Genomic DNA, 23,207 nt, shown 5'->3' on the forward strand with positions numbered 1-23,207 from the left:
GCAGCCAAAAGTAAATAAATAGAATAAATAAATTTATTTTTTTTATAAAGAGCCAAATTATGATTCTTTGTGAAGATTAATAATAAATAAATAATAATAAATAATAAAATTGATAAACCTCTCATGAGATTGATAAAGAAGAGCAAAGGCAATTGTAGTCAATATTAGGAATGAAAAAGAAGGTATAGCTTCATTGTTGCAGATATTTAAAAGACGGTAAGAAGATATAAAAGACAACATTATTCCAATGAATTTGAAAGTTTAGATAAAATTGACAAATTCCTAAGACAATATATCTTAAAACTAACTGAAAAAATAATCAGAAAACCTGACGTTTTCTAGAATGGTTAAAGAAATTGCATCATTTTGGGCTTCCCTGGTGGCGCAGTGGTTGAGAGTCTGCCTGCTAATTCAGGGGACACGGGTTCGAGCCCTGGGCTGGGAGGATCCCACATGCTGCAGAGCAGCTAGGCCCGTGAGCCACAACGACTGAGCCTGCGCGTCTGGAGCCTGTGCTCCGCAACAAGAGAGGCCGCGAGAGTGAGAGGCCTGCGCACTGTGATGAAGAGTGGCCCCCGCTTGCCACAACTAGAGAAAGCCCTAGCACAAACGAAGACCCAACACAGCATAAATAAATAAATAAATAAATAAATTAATTAATTAATTAATTAAAAAAAAAAAGAAATTGCATCATTTTGAAAAATTTCTCCCAAAATGAAAACACCAAAGATGGTTCACCACTGAATTCTAGTCAAACAGTGAAAGAACAAATATTTGCAATATTATATAAATTCTTCAAAGAATATAAAAACAAGAAATACTTTCTATGTGATACCAGCATAACTTTGATGTCAAAATCTGAGGACAGCATGGAAAAGAAAATGACAGACCAACTCACTCATGAATCTACATGCAAAAATCCTAAGCCAAATATTAGCCAAATGAATCCTGCAAAGTATTAAGAAGACTATAATATCATGACAAAGTTGGTTTATCCCAGCCTTACAAAGTTGATTTACAATAGAATCAGTTCATATAATTCATCATATAAATAGATTAACCTTATAATTGTGTCAATAAAGGCAGAAAAATCATTTGATGAAATTTATTGTTCATTCATTATTAAACAAAACAAAAATCTTTTAACAAAGTTCACTGGATGCAAAATCAATACAAAATTTAACTCCATTTTTATATACCAGCAACAAACATTTAGAAATTAAATTTAAAACATATCACTGGGGGACTTCCCTGATGGCACAGTGGTTAAGAATCCGCCTGCCAATGCAAGGGACATGGGTTCAAGCCCTGGTCCGGGAAGATCCCACATGCCGCAGAGCAACTAAGCCCATGAGCCACAACTACTGAAGCCCGCGTGCCTAGAGCCCATGCTCCACAACAAGAGAAGCCACCGCACCGCAACTAAGAGTAGCCCCCACTCGCCGCAACTAGAGAAAGCCCATGCGCAGCAACGAAGACCCAACTCAGCCAAAAAAAAAAAAAAAAGATAAATAAATTTATTAAAAAAGAGAAAAACATATCACTGAAAATATAAACTAGGTAGATTCTAAGGGATAAATTCAACAAAAGTTGTATGTAAAACTTTTTATAGGAATTAAAGAGGACATATATAATAAAGATATGCCACGTATAACATGCTAATAAATTAGAAGATGACTTAGAAATTAAAAAGTTGATGATTCCTCTTTCTTCAATCTTGTTTGGTTTGCCCTTTCAGAATTTGATGCATAATGATGTACTTGAATTAGATAGCTTGAGATTTAAAAAAAATATATCAAGCACACTTTCCCACAGGGTTCATTTTATATTTATACTTACTTATCTCAATAAATTGTTAACATATTGAAATGAGTGCTTACACCCACCATGAGCCATTGGCATGCATTTATTCAAAGATTTGGAGGGTCAAATTTGTTATTATATTGTGTAACAACCAGTTCTATTTTCAGAAATTAAAAATAATTAATTTTAACATCCACATTAGATTCCAAATTGTTTAGATTGTCTATCTACCTTCCCTGCATTCACCAGATAATGGCCTCAGTATATCCTGTACTTGGTCACGAATTGACATTCAGTCTGTAATTCTTAATTGCCCAAGATTATTTTATTAAGTAAACAGAGAGTGTCCATTTTAGCAAAATAAGATGTAGTTAACAAACTCCAGGAAAGGGATGAATTATTAAGGAAAAAAATGCTAAAAGTTATGTAGAACATTCTACATGCAGGGTTCAACGCTGCAAACTTTACCTCTCACTATCTCATTTACTTCTCACAGTAACTGTATCTGGTGGTTGCTACTGTGATACAATTTTACAGACAAGGAAGTGGAATTGTTCCAGTGGGTAAGTAATTTGCTAAAAGGTTGTACAGCTGATAAATGGTAGAGCAGGAGTTTGATGCCATACTTTCAACAGTCATAGTTCATGGCCTCTCAGGTCGGTATATAGATGGTGGTAAGAGAGTGTATGTGTGTCTTTATGTACAAAAAGGGAAGTTGTGTTGACTGAATTAAGAATCATAGGGTAAGGAATTCTTTTATATTTCACCACTTAAAAATTATGGATTAAGAGATTATTTCAATGTAGCAAATTGCACCCTATTGAAAGAATTGGGCAAAAGCCCACTATTTCAGAAGAGAAATACATTATTTATCCAAAACTTGAATTTGGAGTTAGAATGTATATCCACTGTGCATTTGGAAGGAAGAGGCAAGAAACTCAAAACTTTAAAAGCAACTTTATGAGGCAGACAGGATTCCTTTGGGACTTCATATTAAACTATTTTCAGTAGGGAGTACAAATATTTTGTACAAAATGCTAAGAAACACCCTTAAAACATCTCCTAATAGGGTCATAAGTGGCCTGTTGAAATGAACAGAAACCAATTTGCCCCATGCTTGTAATATTATTACTGTACATGAAAAGTCAGTAGTTATTGCTATTTTTTTTTTCTGATTAAACAATAGCCTGGACTTCCCTGGTGGTGCAGTGGTTGAGAGTCCGCCTGCCGATGCAGGGGACATGGGTTCGTGCCCCGGTCCAGGAAGATCCCACGTGCCGCGGAGCGGCTAGGCCCGTGAGCCATGGCCGCTGAGCCTGTGTGTCCGGAACCTGTGCTCCGCAACGGGAGAGGCCACAACAGTGAGAGGCCCGCGTACCACAAAAAAAAAAAAAAAAAAAAAAAAAATAGCCTACTTTGGGTCAATAAATGTAGATGTGACAAAGTAATTTTTTTTTTTTTTTTTTTTTTTTTTTTTTTTTTTTGCGGTATGCGGGCCTCTCACTGTTGTGGCCTCTCCCGTTGCGGAGCACAGGCTCCGGATGCGCAGGCCCAGCGGCCATGGCTCACGGGCCCAGCCGCTCCGCGGCATATGGGATCCCCCCAGACCGGGGCACGAACCCGTATCCCCTGCATCGGCAGGCGGACTCTCAACCACTGCGCCACCAGGGAGGCCCGACAAAGTAATTTTGATAAGACTTACACTTTAATTAATGATGCAAAAATACATTTTTGGTCTTAATTCATTAGAATGGCAATTTATTTCTAAGATTAGCTTTCCCCTTCCTTATGTATTATTTTAAATGGTTGTTGCCTTTTGTACTTCTTTACATTTCTTGTAGCATGTAATTCAGTGCTAAACTTAAATATTTGTAGGTTGATTGCCCCTTTTCACCTAATGAAAATAATGAAAGAATTACAACATTTGTAGAGAGAAATAATATTGCACTCTAACCACTTAAGTGTACTCTACTACACTTTGGGGTACTTAACTGTCAAGTCTAAAGTTGTGGATTGGGACTTCCCTGGTGGTCCAGTGGTTAAGACTTTGCCTTCCAATGAAGGGGGTGCATGTTTGATCCCTGGTCAGGAGCTAAGATCCCATGTGCCTCAGGGCCAAAAAACATAAAACAGAAGGAATATTGTAATAAATTCAATAAAGACTTTAAAAATGGTCGATATCAAAAAATCTTTTAAAAAAAGAGGAATAAAATTGTGGATTGAATGTAATACTTTTCTGTCTGTAGGAGGCATAAAACTAGACAAGCCAACTCTAAAAACAAAACCTCCCCACCCTCTATTCACTGCAGCTCCTCTTCTTCCCCTGTGAGGTTTCTGTCCTTCTTCACACCTTCAAGGGTGTCTGGCGACTGCTATCACAATTTGCTCACTGAACAGGCTCAGTCATTATTACCTTAGTGAAAATTTAAATTGCTGTATATTCTCTCCCTAAAGGATTTATATTTTAAGCCTAACATGACATGGGAATTATCATCTCCCCACTCTTGAAAAAACATTTGAACATCAGATATTAAGAAGAAATATTAGTGAAAGTAGAGAAGAAGCCTTGAGAAGTCTATTTATGCATCCCAAATGACACAAATCTATGCATAGCTAGTCCCAAAATAAACTTCTACAAATTTCATGAAATAATAAATGAATCTGAGGTGCTTGAATAATAGAATACTAGAACCAGATGGCACCTAAGAATTCATTGTCTACTTCACTCCACCCAAGGTGTAAGAATATTAACAGATGGTCAATAACTTATACCACCTCTTTTGGCTTTTTTAAAATTAAAACAGCTAGAGTTCAGAAACTTCTTGGCAAGCTGCTATTCAACTGCAGAAATGCATCTGCTCAGACACCCAAAAATAAACACGTTTCCCAAAGGAATCAAATATGTTCTACAAAATCCTGTTCTGTTCATAGAATATGGTAAGCATGAATTTCATTACAAGTTAATGATGGTGCTGAGATCCCTTTTGCCGGATTAAGAGGTGTTGAATGTAGTAGGTGATGGTTCAAAATAAGAACAGAGAGTTGTGCACTAAGAGGTATGCTCCAATCCTGGATGTTTCCTGGTATCAGATTTCAGAACATTAAGAAATAATGTTGCACAAGACAATTTATTTCATAATTTTAAGTTATTATTCTCATTATACATGAAATCTGCCATTATACTTAAACACAATATCCGATGGAGTAAATCTGGACCAAATATATTCTTTAACTGACAGAGCCAATGGGGTGAGAAAACCACTCCCTGAGTTTCAGGCACATTGGCATACTAAGTACTCTCAGTCAGGGATCTGAGATGCTGAAACTTAGCAAAAAATGGGACAAAAAGAGTTTTTGAGAACAATTCATTAGTCTGTATGCTATAATACATTTGCAATGCTTCTTAAAATGTAACAATTCTACAAACTTTTATTTTATTTTTATACACAGTCATTCAATTTCAAATTTACTCAGTAGATGATATTACTGCACACATATCAGAATTTGACATATAAACTTTCAGTCCTTTAGACAGATTGATAACCTTGGTAATCCCTATCCTGTTTAATACTTCCTTGCTCTCTCTGCTTTTGGACATTCTCATGACTCACTTAGTGGAGAAAAGATCACATTAATATTCAGTGATATACAACCAAGCATTTAAAGTAATCTCTAATCTGGAAAGAAAACAGAAGACATCTTGAATCTAATACAATATTAATGCTATATTTACTAAAATATGTGGATGTTAATTATACGCAGAGGTTAATTTCCAAAAATGAAGCAGTTTTACTGTCCCACATTCAATATTGATATGAACATAGATTTTGTTTTAAGACTCAATTTGATTATTTTGTGAATTTCACCATTTTAAGGAGATTTCCTCATGATCCTGATTCTAACTCAAAATATTCCTCCTCACTACTCTTTTTTGGTATGCCACTAACTCCCTCTCCCCAAAACGGTGAGCAAAAAAATAAATGAATAAAAATTTAAATTAAAAAAAATTTTACAAATCTTTTTGTACTTCAAATGGTTCTTACCAAATTTTTAGATAATTCAACTGCAGACTAATCAGAAACACATGGGATTGGATTCCCTCTGAGATTTACAATCCAGGTGAAAGGACTTGGCAAAATGCAGTGGTTTAACAACAATAAAAAATCAAGAATATTCAACTTCATAAGTTTCTAAATTTCCTCCCAATTCACTTATATTTAAAAGGGAAGTATGTACTGGAAGCTTGAATTATGAAAACTGCCTGGTTATCTGATCTAGTATTCTCATGAACTAGCACCATATCCACCACCCACCAACTTAAAATTATTGTCTCAATCAAGACGACTTTGAGTCAAAAAGAGAGCCTAAAATGGGATGTATGGTCATTCCACTCACATCTCACATCTGTTCTGAGTCTGTTCTGACTCTTGGAACCTGAAGCAAAAAAATATCATGCTTTTATTTTTATGATGCTCTCAGTTTTCTGCCAGAAATGTTCTGATCTGTGTGCTCATTATTATCTGAGGTACATACTACCCCATTAGGCATGCAGTGGTGGGCCAAACAGCCTCCTTTCTTCCCCGCCTGGAGCTTACACTCTGGTGGGCATTTCATGGGACTGGTACTGTAGAAGGTGTATTGGGAAGCATAGCTTGGAGTGGGGTAATGAGCCAGCATTGCACAGGATGAAGATACAGTAAAGGCTCAGGGAAGGAAAAGATCTGCAGTGGTCTAGGTAGGAAGTAATGAGGATATAAACCAGAAACATGGAAGAGGAAATGAACAAGTGGAATATCACACATGAGATAGTTTAAATATAAAATCAGCAGGATTGGGTAGCAGCTTGACTTTGGGAATCAAAGATGAATTTCACTGGGAAAATTGTTGTACTGATTAAAAGAAAATACAAGAAGCCTGGGAAAGATAGTAATGAGTTTAGGTTTGTGTATTAGTTTAATATGCAGTGTAACAAATTCCTATAAACTTGGTAATTTAAAATAATATACCTTTATTATCTCATAGTTTCTGTGGATCAGCAGTCTGCACATAACTTAGATGGATTCTCTGCTCAGGAGCTCACAAGACTGTAATCAAGGTGTTGACTGGGCTGTATTTTCCTCTGGAGGCCTGACAGGGGAAGATCCACTTTTCCAAGCCTTTTCAGGTTTCTGGCAGAATTTGTTTCTTTGTGGCTGAATAACTGAGGGTTCCAGCTTCTAATTGGTTGTTAGCTGTGTGCTGCCTTCAGGTCTTAGAAGGAGTTCCTTGTCACATGGCCTTCTCCACAGGGAATTCACAACATGGTTGTTTGCTTCTTCACAGCCAATGGAAGGCCCTCCACCTCAGTCTTGCACAACATAGCTTAATTCAGGCAGCAATATTAAGCCATATAACTTAATCAAAAGAGTGAAATCCCATTGCCTTTGCCATATTTTATTGGTTAGGAGCAAGCCACGAGTTCTCCCAATGTTCAAAAAGAGAGGATAATAGGAGAGAAGGACTCACTGGAAGCCACCTTAGGGTGCATCTGCCACAGTTCAGATGTGCTGTGTTGGAGGTGTTAGAGGAGCCTTCTGGTGAAAAAGTCATCATCAATTATAAACTGGACAGTGTGCATCTGAAAAGTTCTGTCCTTACTGAACTTTTGATAGCAATTTGAATTAAACTACTACATCCTCATAATCCTCCTTTATCCAGCTTGTGCTGGATGTCTATACGATCAAGAGGACTAATCCTTACTATGACAATACAAAATGAAATAATATTTGTCAGGTGGTGATGAAAATATAACTTAGAAAGGTATGTATGATGTCACTCAGACAGGGCTAGAAAGCATGGAGATACATGTTTATTCCTTAAAGCCAAAGATAAAATAATTTAATTTCCTAATCTGAAAAGCTCCATAGCACATAAATTGGCAGCTTCTCTGCCAAATATCTCTTGGAAGAAGATGTAATACCTCCCACTACACTTTAGCTCCTGAGCCAATTTCCATCTAACACACAGAAGTTAATTCTGGTCATTTCTCAACAAAATCTTGACCTTTGAATATCACTGGAAAATTGAAGGGAGATTTAGAAACAGAGACAATATGCTAAAAATTGGTGCTGCATTACCACCCACTCCCTTTGTTTCCTTCTTCTCCTATCCCTAAGTGACTAAATAAAATGAGCATAGATCATCTATATCTTGGATTTAAGTGACCAAATCTATCAACAAATCAATAACATCACTTGTGCATAAATTTATAGCTTTACTCTCCCTATATTTCACTTCTGGTGGGTTTGGCCAACAGACACTCTGTTCCCTAAAGGCAGAAAGTAGAACAAAAGATCATAGTATTCCACAAAGAAAAAAAATAAATCAAATAACTCTGTAAGGAAGAATTTCCTTCTGCATAAATTTTGAGTTACATGACACAATCATGGGTTTAAAAAAAAAGCCACTTCAGAGCTACATTTAAAAAATCTAGATATAAAACCCAGAAAAGCATACCATAACCTGGGGAGGAGATACTTGGGACATATAAGACAAAGGATTGCTTTGTTTGGTTTTTTTTTATAAGTAAAGAGTCTTTAAAATTGGTAATATAAAGTTTAACACAATAATAGGAGAATAAATAAAAGATATGAAGAAACACAATGACTAATATGCTTATGAAAAGAAAGGCTCAACCTTATTTGAAATTAAAGATGTAAATTAAAGCAATGAACTATTTTAATATATCTAATAACCAAATTAATATACCCAAGTGAGAGTAAAGAAAAATTAGTACTTTTAAGTATCTGGAGATGGCATAAGTTGACACAAACTTTCTGGGAGACAATTTCAACAAATATCAAAAGTTTTAAAATGTAATGATTCTCTGCACCAGGAATTCTATTTCTAGGAATTACTCATAAGGGGGATCAAATGGGACTTAGCTCCAAGTATTTTTAACACAGTTTGTTTATAAAAGAAGAAAATGCAGATGAAAGAATATTTAATAATAAGGGGTTACTAAAGTAAGTTATGGTGTAGTCACACCTTAAAATACTATTAGCCTGCAATAGACAGTTTTAGCCTGTTCCCACTCTATGCCCCATTCTCTCCTCTCAGAACCACTGCCAGCCTCACACCACCCACAGGAGCATTTGTGCCACATAACCCAATGCACCCACCCATTCTGCCTGTATCCATAGCTAGTAAGATGTAGATACACCCAACTAACCCAATCAAATTTGTTCTCTTAAAAGTTTAGAATTAGAATTAAGAGCCTCTAGTAAATCTGTACTTCACTTAAATGGAAGACCTGTGAACTCCGGTAAAGGGGACATTTACACAGAGAAGGAGAGAAAGCAGCCTCCAGAGAAGAACAATGAAGCAGAGAACAGAGAAAAACAAGGTGGGGAGAGGCGGTGTTGGGTGCATGCTGGGGCCAAGGCCATGCATCAAATCCCAGTGTTCTTGTATCCTTGACGGAATCCAAAGAAAGAGCTCATTTTTGGAGACCCCCCCCACCTTCTATTTCTTAGCCCTTCCTCCCCACATTTTCTTTGTTTTCATTTAGGTGTTGTATATATTTGCCATTAGGGTTTCCTGAGAAAGGATTCCAAATAGCACCCTAATTTCCTTTGGGGAGGCTGACCAGACTCCAGAACCCACCACCAACAGTTGTTGTGTTGGTGACAGGGTAATCTAGCTGCACACAACTCACTATGGAAGCTGAACCTGACAGACACCACCTCTCCCCTTCCCTAGTAAAGGCAGAGAATAGACTCCCACCTAAGCTCAGCCCTCTCCCTGGCCTTTGAATCTTAAATCATGGCATCCTATCTGCACTTCATGCTTTCCACATTTTGGTACTCTGTGTCACCCTAGGATCCAGCTTACTCTCATATTTATTTGCTCAGCCTCCCTCTAGTTTTCTGGGACCTCAATAGCCTTCCAAAGTATTTCCTTTGATTAAGTTAGCCAGAGCCAGTTTTATGAGAATATTTCAAAATATGTTAATATGTGTTTTTCTTTCTTACATTTCCTTGTATTTGATGCCCTCCCCCCTTCAGCTAGTGGAACCTTGGCCATTATCTTAGGGAGGCTTGGAATTAAAACAGGAATGTAAGATGAAAAGGTATCCATGTTCAGCTTTTGATTTCCAAAATTAGATTTTTGAATCCCCAGTGATATATATGTATATTTTTTGGCTGTGCCATGTGGCTTTTGGAATCATAGTTTCCCAACCAGGGATTGAACCCAGGCCACAGCAGTGAAAGCGCTGTGTCCTAACCACTGGACTGCCAGGGAATAACCCCCAGTGATATTCTTGAAACTGAGTCTTTGTGTAAACAGATAAGATGTTTCTAAATCCCCTAAACTCCAATTCCCATATAAGCATATAGACTTAATAGATGCTAATCCTAGAATTTTATTAGAACTCTAGAGAGGTGACAAAGTATATTATTGCAAGGGATATATTCAATATGAAGAGGGAAAGAAAGAAAGTCTTTGCCACTAAAGGAAAGCACACACCTCAGAGGGAATACAGTTAAGCTGAGGAGGTGCCTGTCAGAACAAGAACAGTCACACTGCCATCCCTGTGCCTCAGCCAAAGGGAGAGAACCAGGAAACTCAAAATGTCCATAGAAAGCTGAAATAGGTTAAATGAAAGGTTGATGCTCTGTTTCTCTGTCAACAGGCCAAAGAGGTATATAGCAGGGATTGTAGAGGGAGACATTCAACCCTCGATGACATACCCAAGAGGGTGCCCCAATCCTCCCTCAGCCTATGCATGGCATGCCAGAGACCCAGCAGCTCCTGTGTGGCCAGTGGGGGAATGTAGAGATGCCACAGGGCCTGGAAGGGACTCTGGATTGGGAAAAAGAGACCACATAGTATAGGAACCTCACAAGCTGAGGCAACTGGCAGGAACAAAGACATTAGAAGTCAGTACCAGCGAAATATTCAACAAGTTCAGGTAGGACCAGCCATACTGCAGAGGACACTAGCACAGAACCCTTGGGGAACAGACCAACCTCTCTGTAGCAAAGAACACAAAAAAATATGGAAAATGGTGGCCCCAAATCTTGCCAAGTGAAGACAGGTAAAACCTCCACTTGCACATTGGGAAGAAGGGTGAGGAGGAGAGAGCTTTTGCTAGCAGAAGACACAGTCAAAGTTGGGTTCTAAATTGTTGAAAATGAGAGTATTTCCTCAAAAGAGTCTGAGATATCTATACTTGAAAAGGCTGTACTTGGAATTGAATCTCTACCTGGAATTGAATCTTGTGAGCAAGATGAAATCAGCTAAGGAAAATGAGGGAAGTTACAAAATATTTTGCACATACAGATTATAGAGAACACATTTAATTCCTGCTATACTTATAATCAAGTATACTCAGTAAGACAATAGAAAAATAAGAGATGTGTTTGTGTGTTTATAGGTAGAGATTAAAAGCCAATATCAAAAAAGAGAATACAGATGCAATTGGGTTCTTTTCTGTTTCTAAGATTCCTGCTTCTGTACCTCTACCATAAACTTTGTCTTCTCCATCTGCTCTCAGATCTTGTTTCCTCTACTATAACTTACTCTGATACAGAAGGAAAAGAATACAAAATGAATCTAGGGTTCATTATTTAAAGAGATAAAAGAAGAAATATAAGTGCTAAAATGCCTCATGTCTTCAACTATCTCAAGTCATATGATTAGAGAGAAGAAAAGCTCGAAGAAAATATCAAAATGTTCATAAAGTTCACTGTGTAGTACATTCTGCAGAATGAAGAAAATGGGAATAAAAATAGGGTACGAATAAAAATTTGTAGTAAACCAAGCCACCATGGTTGCTGAAACAGTGACTAATGGGACACTGGTAGTGACAACACACAACCCTAGGTAACGTATTAGAGGAAGGGTGCTGCAAGGAAAATGTGGGGTGTATATAAAAATTATCTGCTGAAGGGATGAAGCTAAGATAAAATCAGCTAAATTCAATATTCATATATCAGCTGGTTCACATATCAGCCATTCCCCTGAAGTCATACCACATTGGTTACCAGTGTTGGGAGACAATTCTGTACGGGTCTCTCAATTTTCTCCATGTCTTGTGAGCAGTGGCACTGACTGACTTTATCTTTTCCAGAATGTCTGTATGGTTAGCAGCCTTGGAAGATGGAGACAGGTCTTCCTCTGGATCACAGAGAACCTTTGCTAATTGTCTATTATAATAAAGAGAGTGTCTCTCCCCCAGAGCAAAAGTCAGGCAAATTTGATTACTTCCCGTTAAAAGAGTTAAGTTCACTAAGGTTGGAGTTTTTCAGCTGTGACAGATCACCACTGCATAAACAGCATCCACCTAGGCCTCTCTGTATCAAACCCATGGGAATCTCAGGCAAGGGAGAATCAATGCAAACATCTCATGCTGCCTGCTGTGCCATAACAATGTCCTTTCTCTGAACCAGGAGTTTTGTGTCTTCTGCCAGCATCATGGAACTGTGGCAGGCTAACTTGTTAACATGCAAGTAAAGTAACATCCCAGAGCCTTCATGGTACCTGATAATCAGTTCTTCCTAGGTGAAAGACACATGCATGTCATTATGAAAGGCTTTGATCTGCAGTGTTCAAAATTTTGCCCAGTAGGAGGTTCCAGCATCATGTGAGTAATACATAGTACTGAGAAAATAGTTACTAAAGGAAGAAGAAAATAATATATTTCATTAAACACTCTCAACCTTTTCAAAGAAATGAATGAAAAGGTCTTAATTGGTGGACTACAAAAATCTTAGAATTTCTGTCATCAATACCAATTCAGGGAAGAAGAAATCTGAAAGACAGTGACATTCATACTGACATATTTGATACAGAAAAAATATTGAACTATTTTTCTCTCCCTCTTCTTAAATTTATACTCTTTTGGCCTTTAATAAAAGCACTTTAGATTTTTTTAAATGATACTATTAATCTCACTCCAGATTTTTGAAAATAATAGAATCGTGTTGTTCTATTATAGCAGCAATTGATAGTCCATTTTTTTTCAAAGACACTGAAACCTATGGAAGAAATAAGCCTTATTATTTTCACTTGTATTTGATAAATGTGGATGCAATGAAAGTTATATAATTCCTGATTATACATATCCCATCAGGCCAATTAGACACCAGTAATGTAAATTACTTCCTGATCCAAACACATCTCTTTATGTCATTGAGATTGAAACAGTCAGTGAAGGCTTTAAGCTAAATTACATTTGAACTCTTTATAGCCAGGTACCAATTTAAGAATCATTTTGCCTTGTCTGCAATGGTAATTGTCAAGAAAAAAAGAGTACACTTCAGTAACAATTTAGTTAAGCACTCCAAATCCAAAGTAATTCCAAGAATTAATATCTATACTCAAACCAACAAGTATATCTTTAAAAGTTTTGTAGAATGTTTCTCTTGGGTGAGGGTTTTATGATTAGGGGTGGGTGGGTAGGGGAGGAAGGAAGAGGGACTGCCTCACTACAAACTGATAACAAGGTTGTTAAAATCACTTTTATCGATGGCCTTTGCACTTAACTTGTTTAGAAATAAAAGAAAAGACATTTCTGTGATCACAACATTTTGTCTTTTCTAGCTTGGCAGGTCACCTTGTTCTAGTGGATAGAAATTGAGTCAATGTGGGAAGAACCAGAATTTGGACAAATCTCATCCAACATTCACACAGAAGAAAGAGAATGTACTGCAACTGGAGTTGCTTTAAAATTTTTTATGTTCAGTTTAAGTCAAGGATTCTATGTTATGAAGGCAGAGCTTCAAATCTCTAATAGAAAAACAGAAATAGAATATTATCTGAAATTTCTGATTGGATTCGTGGTCTTCTAATAAGATTTTAACTTTAAAGGAGTCAGACAGCATTATGGAAAAGGATCCATCAGTGTCTGCATGCTCCTACCTATGGTTTAATCACTTCCCTCCATACATGCATATATTAAACAAATTCAAATGGTATGAAAGATAAGTTACATTTTCTATTCAACACCTTCCCACTTTTCCCACACCCCCTACCCCTTTCCTCCATCCCCATTTTTGCACAGATACTGAGCATAGGAAGAAAAGGCTAATGAATATGGGAAGGGAGGGAGGTAGATTAATCCTATACTGTTTTTTTTTAAATCTCCATTACAACAATTTTTAATTTTAAGTCAGATGATGCTTCAAAAGACATAGGCAAGTACTGAGATTGGCACAGAAATAAAATGTTAAATTATATTAAAATATAGATTTTAAGGAAAGCTTTTTGCTTTTCTTCCTCTAACTTACTTCTCTTCACATTTAGTGTCTTTCAATAGCTTTTTCTGCAGTACATTTTTAACTACTATATAGTTCAATTTGAAAAAGAGTTCAGGGTGAGGAAGATTACAGCTGAGGCATTCACAAGGATTTCCTGTTTTGGGTGGCTCTTTCTTCCTCCATGATAATGTGTTTTTGATATTTTTAAAAAGCTGCCTGTGTGTTTTAATATTATTCTATCTTCCCTGCCCCTTAAGAAACCACGTTGGGTAGGGGAAGGGAGACAGTTTGAGTGCAGGCTCTTTCCCCATCCATCTCAGTGACCTAAGACAAGCTTCTTAACTTCATTCAACTCTATCGATAAAATGGAAATAGTAAGGCCTGCCCTGAATTGTCACATAATTTTGGTGAGGCTCAAATAAAATGTATATGTTTTATATTTTGAAGAATCACTATGTAATAAAAATCTTGAAGCATTTGTAGTAAGTTATATCTGAAATAGATAAATTCACCAATATCCAAAGGGAAAAAAGTGTTCTATACCCCGTGGGAAATATGATCCATTGATAATTTGTCCACAAAATTATAATACAAAAATAGTATCCCATGTCTCAACTTCATCAGGGTCAAAAAAACATGAGGTATAGTAAATCTCAAGTGATTTGGGATCTATTTGATTTTTGTACCATTTGCATATGCCCCTCTACAAAGTCACTGGCAACTGGGTGACTGTTGATAATGTGAAAAAAACCAGACTGACATCCCCTCCCCGCCATTCTCCGCCTCCATTATTATTACCAAATAATACATTGATAAAGATAATTGAATCATATTAAACATTTTAAGGGTTTATTTGAGCAAAAAAGGATTCCAATGAGGCAGCACCAAATTGGATGTGATTAGGAGCACTGCCTGACAGGACCCAGGGGAATGAATTACATAGAGAAAGTGCAGAAGCAAAGAAAGGAAATTATTGACTGACTCTAACTTAAAGCCTAGTTGGCTGGCTATGACTGGTTGTCCTTAGTATTTTGATTCCATCACCTCAAGGCATTTACTGGCTTAGATTTTGATTTGCACATGTAGGCCGCCATGGCATTAGAGCCACCTCAGGTCTAATGGCCTCCTTTTTTAACTAATTTAACAACATACATATATAGAACAAATTCAAATGGAATTAAAAGAAAAGTTACATTTCCTGGCTTAGCTGCTGCCACTTATCCCACTTTCCAGAGTTTCTGTTTTTAGTTCTGATGGTTTCCCGTGTTCTCCACTCTGATTGATATGTTCATACTTCAGCAAACACACTGCTCCTCATCTGTCCTTTCTCCTGAGTTTTGTTTTATGCACACATACACAGACACACACACACACACACACACACAATCTTTTAGCCTTTCTATAGTTCAATAATTGTTAAATAATATTCCAAACCCCTATTCCTTGTTTCAACTTTAGGCCCTGCATATTGTCTCAACACTGCCTTCACCTCCATTGCTCCTTCTCTCCATCCCTATAGCATCTTTACTTTCAGCAAGGATTTTAACAGTTAGGGCTGCTGTGCTGTGGCCTCCTTTGAGGATGGTGCCTCTTAGAGTTTGGCAGTGCACAGCCCATGTGGATTCACATAGGTGCCCCAATTATATTTACATTTTATTGTTGCATATCTATAATTAATCTTTAAAGCCTTGTCTATAGGTGATTCATTGAAGCTGGAAAACAATAAGCAGCATTTAAAATGTCATGATTTTAGCAATATTATTTACTATAGAAGTGAATAGTATGCTCTTTCTCTGTGTATTCTTTTAAAGTCTTTAAATTTCTGAAATTTTACTCAGATAAGTCCAGGTGGGGCTTTTTATCATTGATCCCCTTTAGCACTTTGTGGCCTTTTTCAAATTTCAGACTTGTGTCTTTTTCAACTCAGGATAATTTTCCTCTATTACATCCTTGATCATTTTCACTCCTCTGTTTTCTCTGTTCACTCTTTCTAGAACTTCTAATAGGTGTTCACTGTCCTAAATTGGTTGTCTATATTTAACTTTTATATCTTTTTTGCTCTATATTCTGAGATATTTAACTGACTTTTTCTACTATTTCCTTTCACTTTTTACATTTGGGTAACTGATTCCAAAATCTGTTGCTTATTCCTTAAGTGCTCATCCTCTATAGCAAACTAAGCTTATTTTATGATTGCAACGTCTAGTACGATATTCCTGAAGATACTAATAATAATTTTAATTTTTTCGCTTGTTTTGTTTCCTTTGTAGCCAATTATTCTGTTTTTTTATTTGTATTATGCCTTTTGCCTCATTGATTTTCCTTAATAATTGTTGGTCCACAGTTGGCCATTCATACTGGCTGACAAAAAACTAAATTAGTGTATATAGTTGGTATGGGTTTCTTCAGGAGTTCTGTCTCTCCATCGTGTGTAGTGTCTATACCTTAGTAGGGAATGGGGGAGAAAGTGATGCAAGTTGAGTTCCCTATCATCCCACATTTTGTTCTGAAGTGCCAAAATCCATATTAGAAGCTGTAGGACTTGGGATGATTGGTCAATTTCTTTGGAGATCAGTCCTCTGATTTAGATAGGGGCTGAAGGGGATGGGTTAAAAGCTTCCAATTTTTTGCATACTAAAATACTTCTTTGTCATAACTAAGTGCATTAAATAAATACACATTCTAAATGGAATATACTGTACATTTGATGAAACACATATAGCATTCATCAAGGTAAAAATAATTCATCAAGGTAAAAATAATACATAGCCATGGAGTAGAAAGATTGCACACATAAAAAAAAATTCCACATTTGGTAAGACTTGCAACTCAGTTAGCTCTTCCATGGATAGTCCTTCAATTAATTACTGTTTCCCAATTCTGCCTGGCAGAACAGCTGCTGAGGGGTCAGGAAAATTTACAGAGACCTGTCAGAAAGAAGGGCTACAGCCTGGAGGCTACCTTCTCTACTGCAAGTTGTATCCTGATTCCAGCTCCATTCTGATTCATCTATCAGTAAGTATTTAGATGCTTCTGCCTTGGAATGTGTTCAAACTTCTGGATCTATTCACGAGCACCCTTCCATCCTAAGTGATTTTCTCTTCATGTTAATGGAATAAGAAAATGGGCAGGGGGTGGGGGAAGAGGTAAATTACTTTCTCATACATTCTATTTTAAACTGAATTTTATCCCACTCTTTTTTGGTAAAATTAAAACGAATAATTTTTTCCAAAGTAGCATAAAAAGATGACTTTGATTAATCATCCAAACAGTCACTTTGAGAGTGACTGGGTTCTATTAATAATGATGCCTGGTTAACAGGCATGCTCCAGGACTGATCTGGATAAACCAGCATGCATGGTCACCCTACACAGGTAAGCCTAACTAGGTGCAGGATCAGTTGCAAAAAGACTTTAGTCCAAAGAAGAGAAAAAAAAGAAATGAGACAAGAGAAGTATGCTGTTCTGTGAGGAGATATAAAATACCCACCTGGGTACCTTGGGCATGATGCAACCAGGATATCTTACAGGTAATGAATAGAGTTACAATCAAGTAGAACAGCTTAGAGAACAGTATCCCTTTGTTATCTCAGTGGACAGCAGAAACTTTTCTGGGATATTATGTTTCAAGAGCAATAATACGGTGTTAAGTCAAGGGGTAGCATTATGGTAAGGGCAGTGATTCTCAACTGAAGTTAATTTGCCTTCTCTTCTACCTCTCTGTCTCACATACACACACACACACACGGAACATTTGTCAATGTAGGAAGACATTTTTGGTTGTCAGTACAAGGAGATGCTGCAGGCATCTATGGGTAGAGGCCAGAGATGTTGCTAAACATCCTAAAATGCATAAGATAGCCCCCACAATACAAAGAAGTTTTCAGTCAAAAATACCAATAACGCTGAGGTGAGAAACCCTGGATTAAGGTTAGAAAACCCCCTGGACAGAGCTTGCAGAAGAAGGCATTGAGGGCTTCCCTGGTGGCGCAGTGGATGAGAGTCCGCCTGCAGATGCAGGGGACGCGGGTTCGTGCCCTGGTCTGGGAGGATCCCACGTGCTGCGGAGCGGCTGGGCCCGTGAGCCATGGCCGCGGAGCCTGCGCGTCCGTAGCCTGTGCTCCGCAACGGCAGAGGCCACAACAGTGAGAGGCCCGCGTACCGCAAAAAAAAAAAGAAGAAGGCATTGAGTATGTCACTTGGGAGTAACCAGTAAGTAACTACAGTACTTGTTAGCTTTCTTTTTTCTGATATGACTTCCTTCTGATATTTTGTCACATTGGTTAAACCCCCAAATATGGAAGCTGATGACAATTTCCTGGACTGACTGACCAGTGAAGAGATTTTTTTCCCCCAGACTTTTAAGTAGGAACTCAACCCAGTAAAAGAGTGATACCCATATAAATTAATCACAGTCCCTCTGCTCCAGGCATCTCCAACACAAGGGTCACACATACAAACATTCATTCCGTAACAGCTGAGTCATTTCTAAGAGGATATTTGCAATTTTAAGTTGAGTGCTTTGTTTCTACAGAATTATGATTTCTGAGTAACTGATATATTAACTTTAACTTAAAATTCAACCACAAATCTATAGTAGAAATACCTGCTACAAAGTGAAGAGATATAATTTATGAGAATTGGTGAGGGTGTTGCTTTTTAATATAGAATGAAGATTTATCTGTTCTGGCAGAGTTAGTTTACCAAGTTATTAATAATTATTATAAGACTTGAAATTCAAGTCTTTTATCTCTCAGTATTTTAATATTCTATGTAAAAGTTGTAAATGTTTGAGAATTTTTTTGTTTGTTTTACATTCTTTGGCTTTCATGGCAACAATTCATTCTGGACCAATTAAATATTGAAAAGAGTTGAAATTAGTTACAAAGAGAATAACAGTAATGATTTCGTTTACCATTTTTGACCATTCGGAAAATGATTAGTATCTTAATCCATTAGAGCTGCTATAACAAAACATCACAGGCTGAGTAGCTTATAAACAACAGAAATTTATTTCTCATGGCTCTGGAGGCTGGAAGTCCAATAAGAGGGTGTCAGCATAATCAGGTGAGGGTCCTCTTCAGGGATGCAGACTTTTCACTGCATCCTCACATGGTGAAAAAGGCTAGGGATGTCTCTGGAGCTTCTTTTACAAGGCACTAATCACACTCATGAGGCACTCTACTCTCATGACTTAAGCACCTCCCAAGGGTCTACATCCAGTATCACCATCTTTAGGGGTTAGGATTCCAACATATGAATTTTTGAAGGACACAAATATTCAAACCATAGTAATTAGGTTCTCAACTACCAACACAAGAGCTAAGGAAATATAGAATATTGATGTGTACAAATGGCAGGAAAAAAAGGTGAGGATAGCACATAAGAGAGGAAGTAAGGTTGTAACGAGAAAGTGAGGTGGACAGTTTTGAGAATGCTCATAAAAGAGAGACACTCGTTTCCATGGTCTCTTTGTGACTTCTCTGCAAGGTTTAATGGCAGAAACTATAGGAGAAGGAAATATGTTTTATGTTACTTTGAGCAATGAAAACCTTTGACTTCCGAAGCTCTGTTTATTTTAACAAATTTTGACAGCAATCTTCCTGTGTTCCAAATAAAAAACACAAGTCATAGCTTAATTTTCCTTGATAGCAGTGGTCCATAATTTTATCTGTCTTTTTTTGCACTATGTTATAATGCAGAGCACAATTCTGTACCTACTTTCCAGTTTTAGGCTTTTCCCTCACTATCAAGTGGTTAGTTCTCAAATCTGTGTGTTTCTGCCAGATTGCCTGCCTTTAATTTGCTTCTAATCTTTTCTGGGCTTGGAAAACAGATAACTGAGCTGGCTAAGAGTTATATGTAGGATATGTTAGATTCAAGGCAGCAAAATTTAGAACAAGGGCCTAGACTTAGGCTCTGAGCTTCCCAACAGCCATTCTGGTGTGCAGTAGCCTTTCCTCTCCTACACCCATGTTCAGAGCTATATTACGGCTGTACAAATTCTGGCTTCTTAATAAATGAGAAAGAAGCCATAGTCCTTCTCAGATTCATTGTTCCATTTCTCTGGACAACTACAACTTGGGTTTTAGAGTGGGGGTGATAAGTCACTGCCACCATTCACTCTACACAAAGGAAAACTTGTAATTGGCTTAGCTTCTCCCCAGACAGTCCTGTGACCCATTACCATGTTTCCTGCCTGCATGCCCCTCCTGCACACCACAGCTGGTCACTCTGAACATGTAAACTCTCCAGGGCTCAAGAAGAATAGCTAACAAGAGTTCAGTGGCAGTGGCAGACTTCACCACCACATGTGGACATCTGCTCTTGCAGAATGAGAAGAAAGTAAATCAATAAAGGTAACATGGCAATTTAGAAACTAAAATAATATTTCAGTTTTTGTTTTCATTAGTTTTAATTCATTGAAGAACAAAAAACATGAAAAAAAGGGAAGTTCTGTCAGTAGGTCAAATTATGCTGGCTGCCATGACTCACTAGACAGGTGTCTTTGTTATGGAAATAACTGTTTAATAGGCATAGTTTATGATAGAGTCTGAAAAAGAACAAATTACCTATAGAAGGAAAAGTATATGAAAGATAATCCTGAGGCACTATGCTAGAAAGATATATTGTGATATCTACAACAGTTGTTTAGAGAGGATTTTTCATGAGAAATAATTACATTAACTTGAGGGAATCTCCAACATGGTCTTCAGCAAGCATGTGACATAGAGTGTGCATGATACGTGTATCATGGGATTATGAGTTCAATAGTCATATTGGTTGCTGTTTGAATTCCTCTGGTTGAATCTCCAGTAACTTTAGATGTGTTTGGAATAGATGGTCTTTGCAGCAATAAGGACCTAATTGATGAAGGCCTTGTGTTTTCTTTTTCACCAAATCTATGTAAGTATAAGTCCTGTCAATTGTGTCTTTTCAAATTCTTTCAGTCTATATCCTCTTCTCTACTGCACTATCATTGCCTTAGGTCAGACCCTCATCATTTCTTCCCTGGACTACAGCCAATATCTTTCTAATAGGTCTCTTCGCCTTCAGTCTCACCAATCAGTCTTTGTTCCACATATCACTAGAATGATCTAGGTAACAGGAAAATCTAATCATTAAAGTTCTCTAATGTGTCCACACTTCTTTAGGAAAATTCCAAATCCTTAACAAAAATGTAATGGTATTCCTGATTTAGTTTCTTCCAACATCACTAGAGTCACTTCTTGTCCTCCACCCCCCCCACCCCATGTACCTTACATTTCAGTAACACAGAACTATTTGCCACTCCTTCAATGCCCCATATTCTCTTGCTTTTATGCCCAGTTGTTTGTCTCCTTCTTTTCTCCACCCCCACATCTTGAAACAGGTTCTCTTCCACTTCCCAAAGAGACTCAAAGTTGTCTCCTCCAGGATACCTTTCCTAACACTACATCTTCCCATCCCAGACTGCCCGGCTCCATCCAGAATGGCTTAGGTATCCAACTACATTTCCCCACAACACCGTGGATATAATTTTTATCAGATAGGATGCTTTTCATGTTTACTTCTCCACTCCCTCCCCACCAAGAAGAAAGTTTTCTGAGGAATGATAGTATTTTAATGTTTGTATTTTCAGAAAAAGTCCATCGTAATGTAGATAACTCAAAAATTTTTGTTGAAAGAAAAATGAAGTCAGGGAGTGAAGGACGGAGGAAGGAAGGACAGGAAAGAAAGAAAGCATGGAAGAGAGGATGGGAGAGAGGGAGAGAAGAAGACAGGAAGAAAAGAATGGGGAGCTCTTCTTCAAAATTAAGCTGGAAAACAACAAATAATTCTGGAAATCAACTGACTCAAATTCCACTTTAATGTCCTGCATTTAAAATGCTGTTCAGGGGGCATATTGAATGTTTTCTGCTCAGAAATTTGCTCCCTGGGAATCACATGATGACAAGAATTCATATCTTGAGGCAACAAAATCAAAAGTCCTTAAAAGAAAAAGCATGTTATTCTGAAAGTTTGTGGAGTGCACAATATAATTTACGTTCAACTATTTTGTTCCGGCTTCATAAGCATAACTGACAGTCTTGTGGGTAACAGAAGTATAGTCCTCATCAGTGATGGTCAAATTTTTCAAATTTAGATTTTCAATACAGAACTAGCAAAATGTTTATAGTTCTGATTTGTGCCATCTATGTACTTTACAATTCAAGGGACTACTTTGATGATGTATAGCAGAATAGTGTTAGAGAAGGAGTTTACAATGAAACTTTTAATGACTTCTCTTTGGACCATCTGACTTAGGATCAAATCTCACATAGGCAAAGGTCCTAGAATCAGCTATACAGACAAGATTGTAGTGTTCATAGCAAGTAAGGACACAACCTCTTGCTTACCTCCTGTGCACATCAATCAAGCACAGCTTTCTTGCCAAGCTGGTCACCAGGGTCTGCTGCACAGCAATGTGTACTCCAGACTACCTGCCACTCAGTGCAGACACATCAAACCCTGTTTAGCCTACAAGAGTGGCATCTCTGCTCCTTTCCAGGTAAAGCTGATATCTTGCAAGAAAATGGGTAAACCATTCATGTCACCCCCAAAGAAAGCTTAAGAACTAGCATTGCAATTCACATTACTGACCATTGGATATACGATGATAATTCCATGAAGCGGTCCTCACATCCAGAGGGTCCAGGCAGGACAATATGCTCTGGGATAACGAAGTGTCAGTACTTCACTGGTCTGTGCTGTAACACAAGAAGGAAACTGAGTCTGATTATGCTCAGTCAAAAATTGGTAAAGATGTCTTCCACAGTATTCTCTCTCTAGACTCTTTGCCAAAGAGGTCAATGTCACCAGGTCTTCCTTAGGAGTACCTCAGATGAACTGGGCAAAATGGCTCCCTCTTAGAGAAGGAAATTGGGGTAGGAAATGTAAAGATCCATGAATCACATTCTATACGGATATCAATGCCCAATGTGTTCATAAGATTGGGGTGGCTTGACTGCTAGAAGTTGTTAACAAATGTACTAAAGTGGTCTCAGAGGCAACTGCCAGGAGGTAAGGTGTGATTTCCTCAGGACACAGTAATTGAGTCAATTTACTTGAAAGCTTGGACTATACCCCTTGGTTTCACTAATCATACTGAAGAACTCCAAAAACTATTCCCCTGGAATTCTCC

At 37.6% G+C, this 23,207-nt stretch overlaps 1 protein-coding gene across 2 annotated transcripts in view; it reads right to left on the reverse strand.

Moving 5' to 3' along the window:
* Nucleotides 1-23,207, reverse strand: part of TFEC (transcription factor EC) — a 663,356-nt gene that overhangs the window by 364,110 nt on the left and 276,039 nt on the right. For both annotated transcript variants that reach the window (XM_081243616.1, XM_081243615.1), the window contains exon 3: nucleotides 22,667-22,773. The gene's annotated coding sequence lies outside the window, so the exon portion shown is untranslated. The remainder of the gene's footprint in view (nucleotides 1-22,666; nucleotides 22,774-23,207) is intronic.

This window comes from Mesoplodon bidens (genome assembly GCF_964165515.1).
Source record: "Mesoplodon bidens genome assembly, chromosome: 9".
NCBI lineage: Eukaryota > Metazoa > Chordata > Mammalia > Artiodactyla > Ziphiidae > Mesoplodon > Mesoplodon bidens.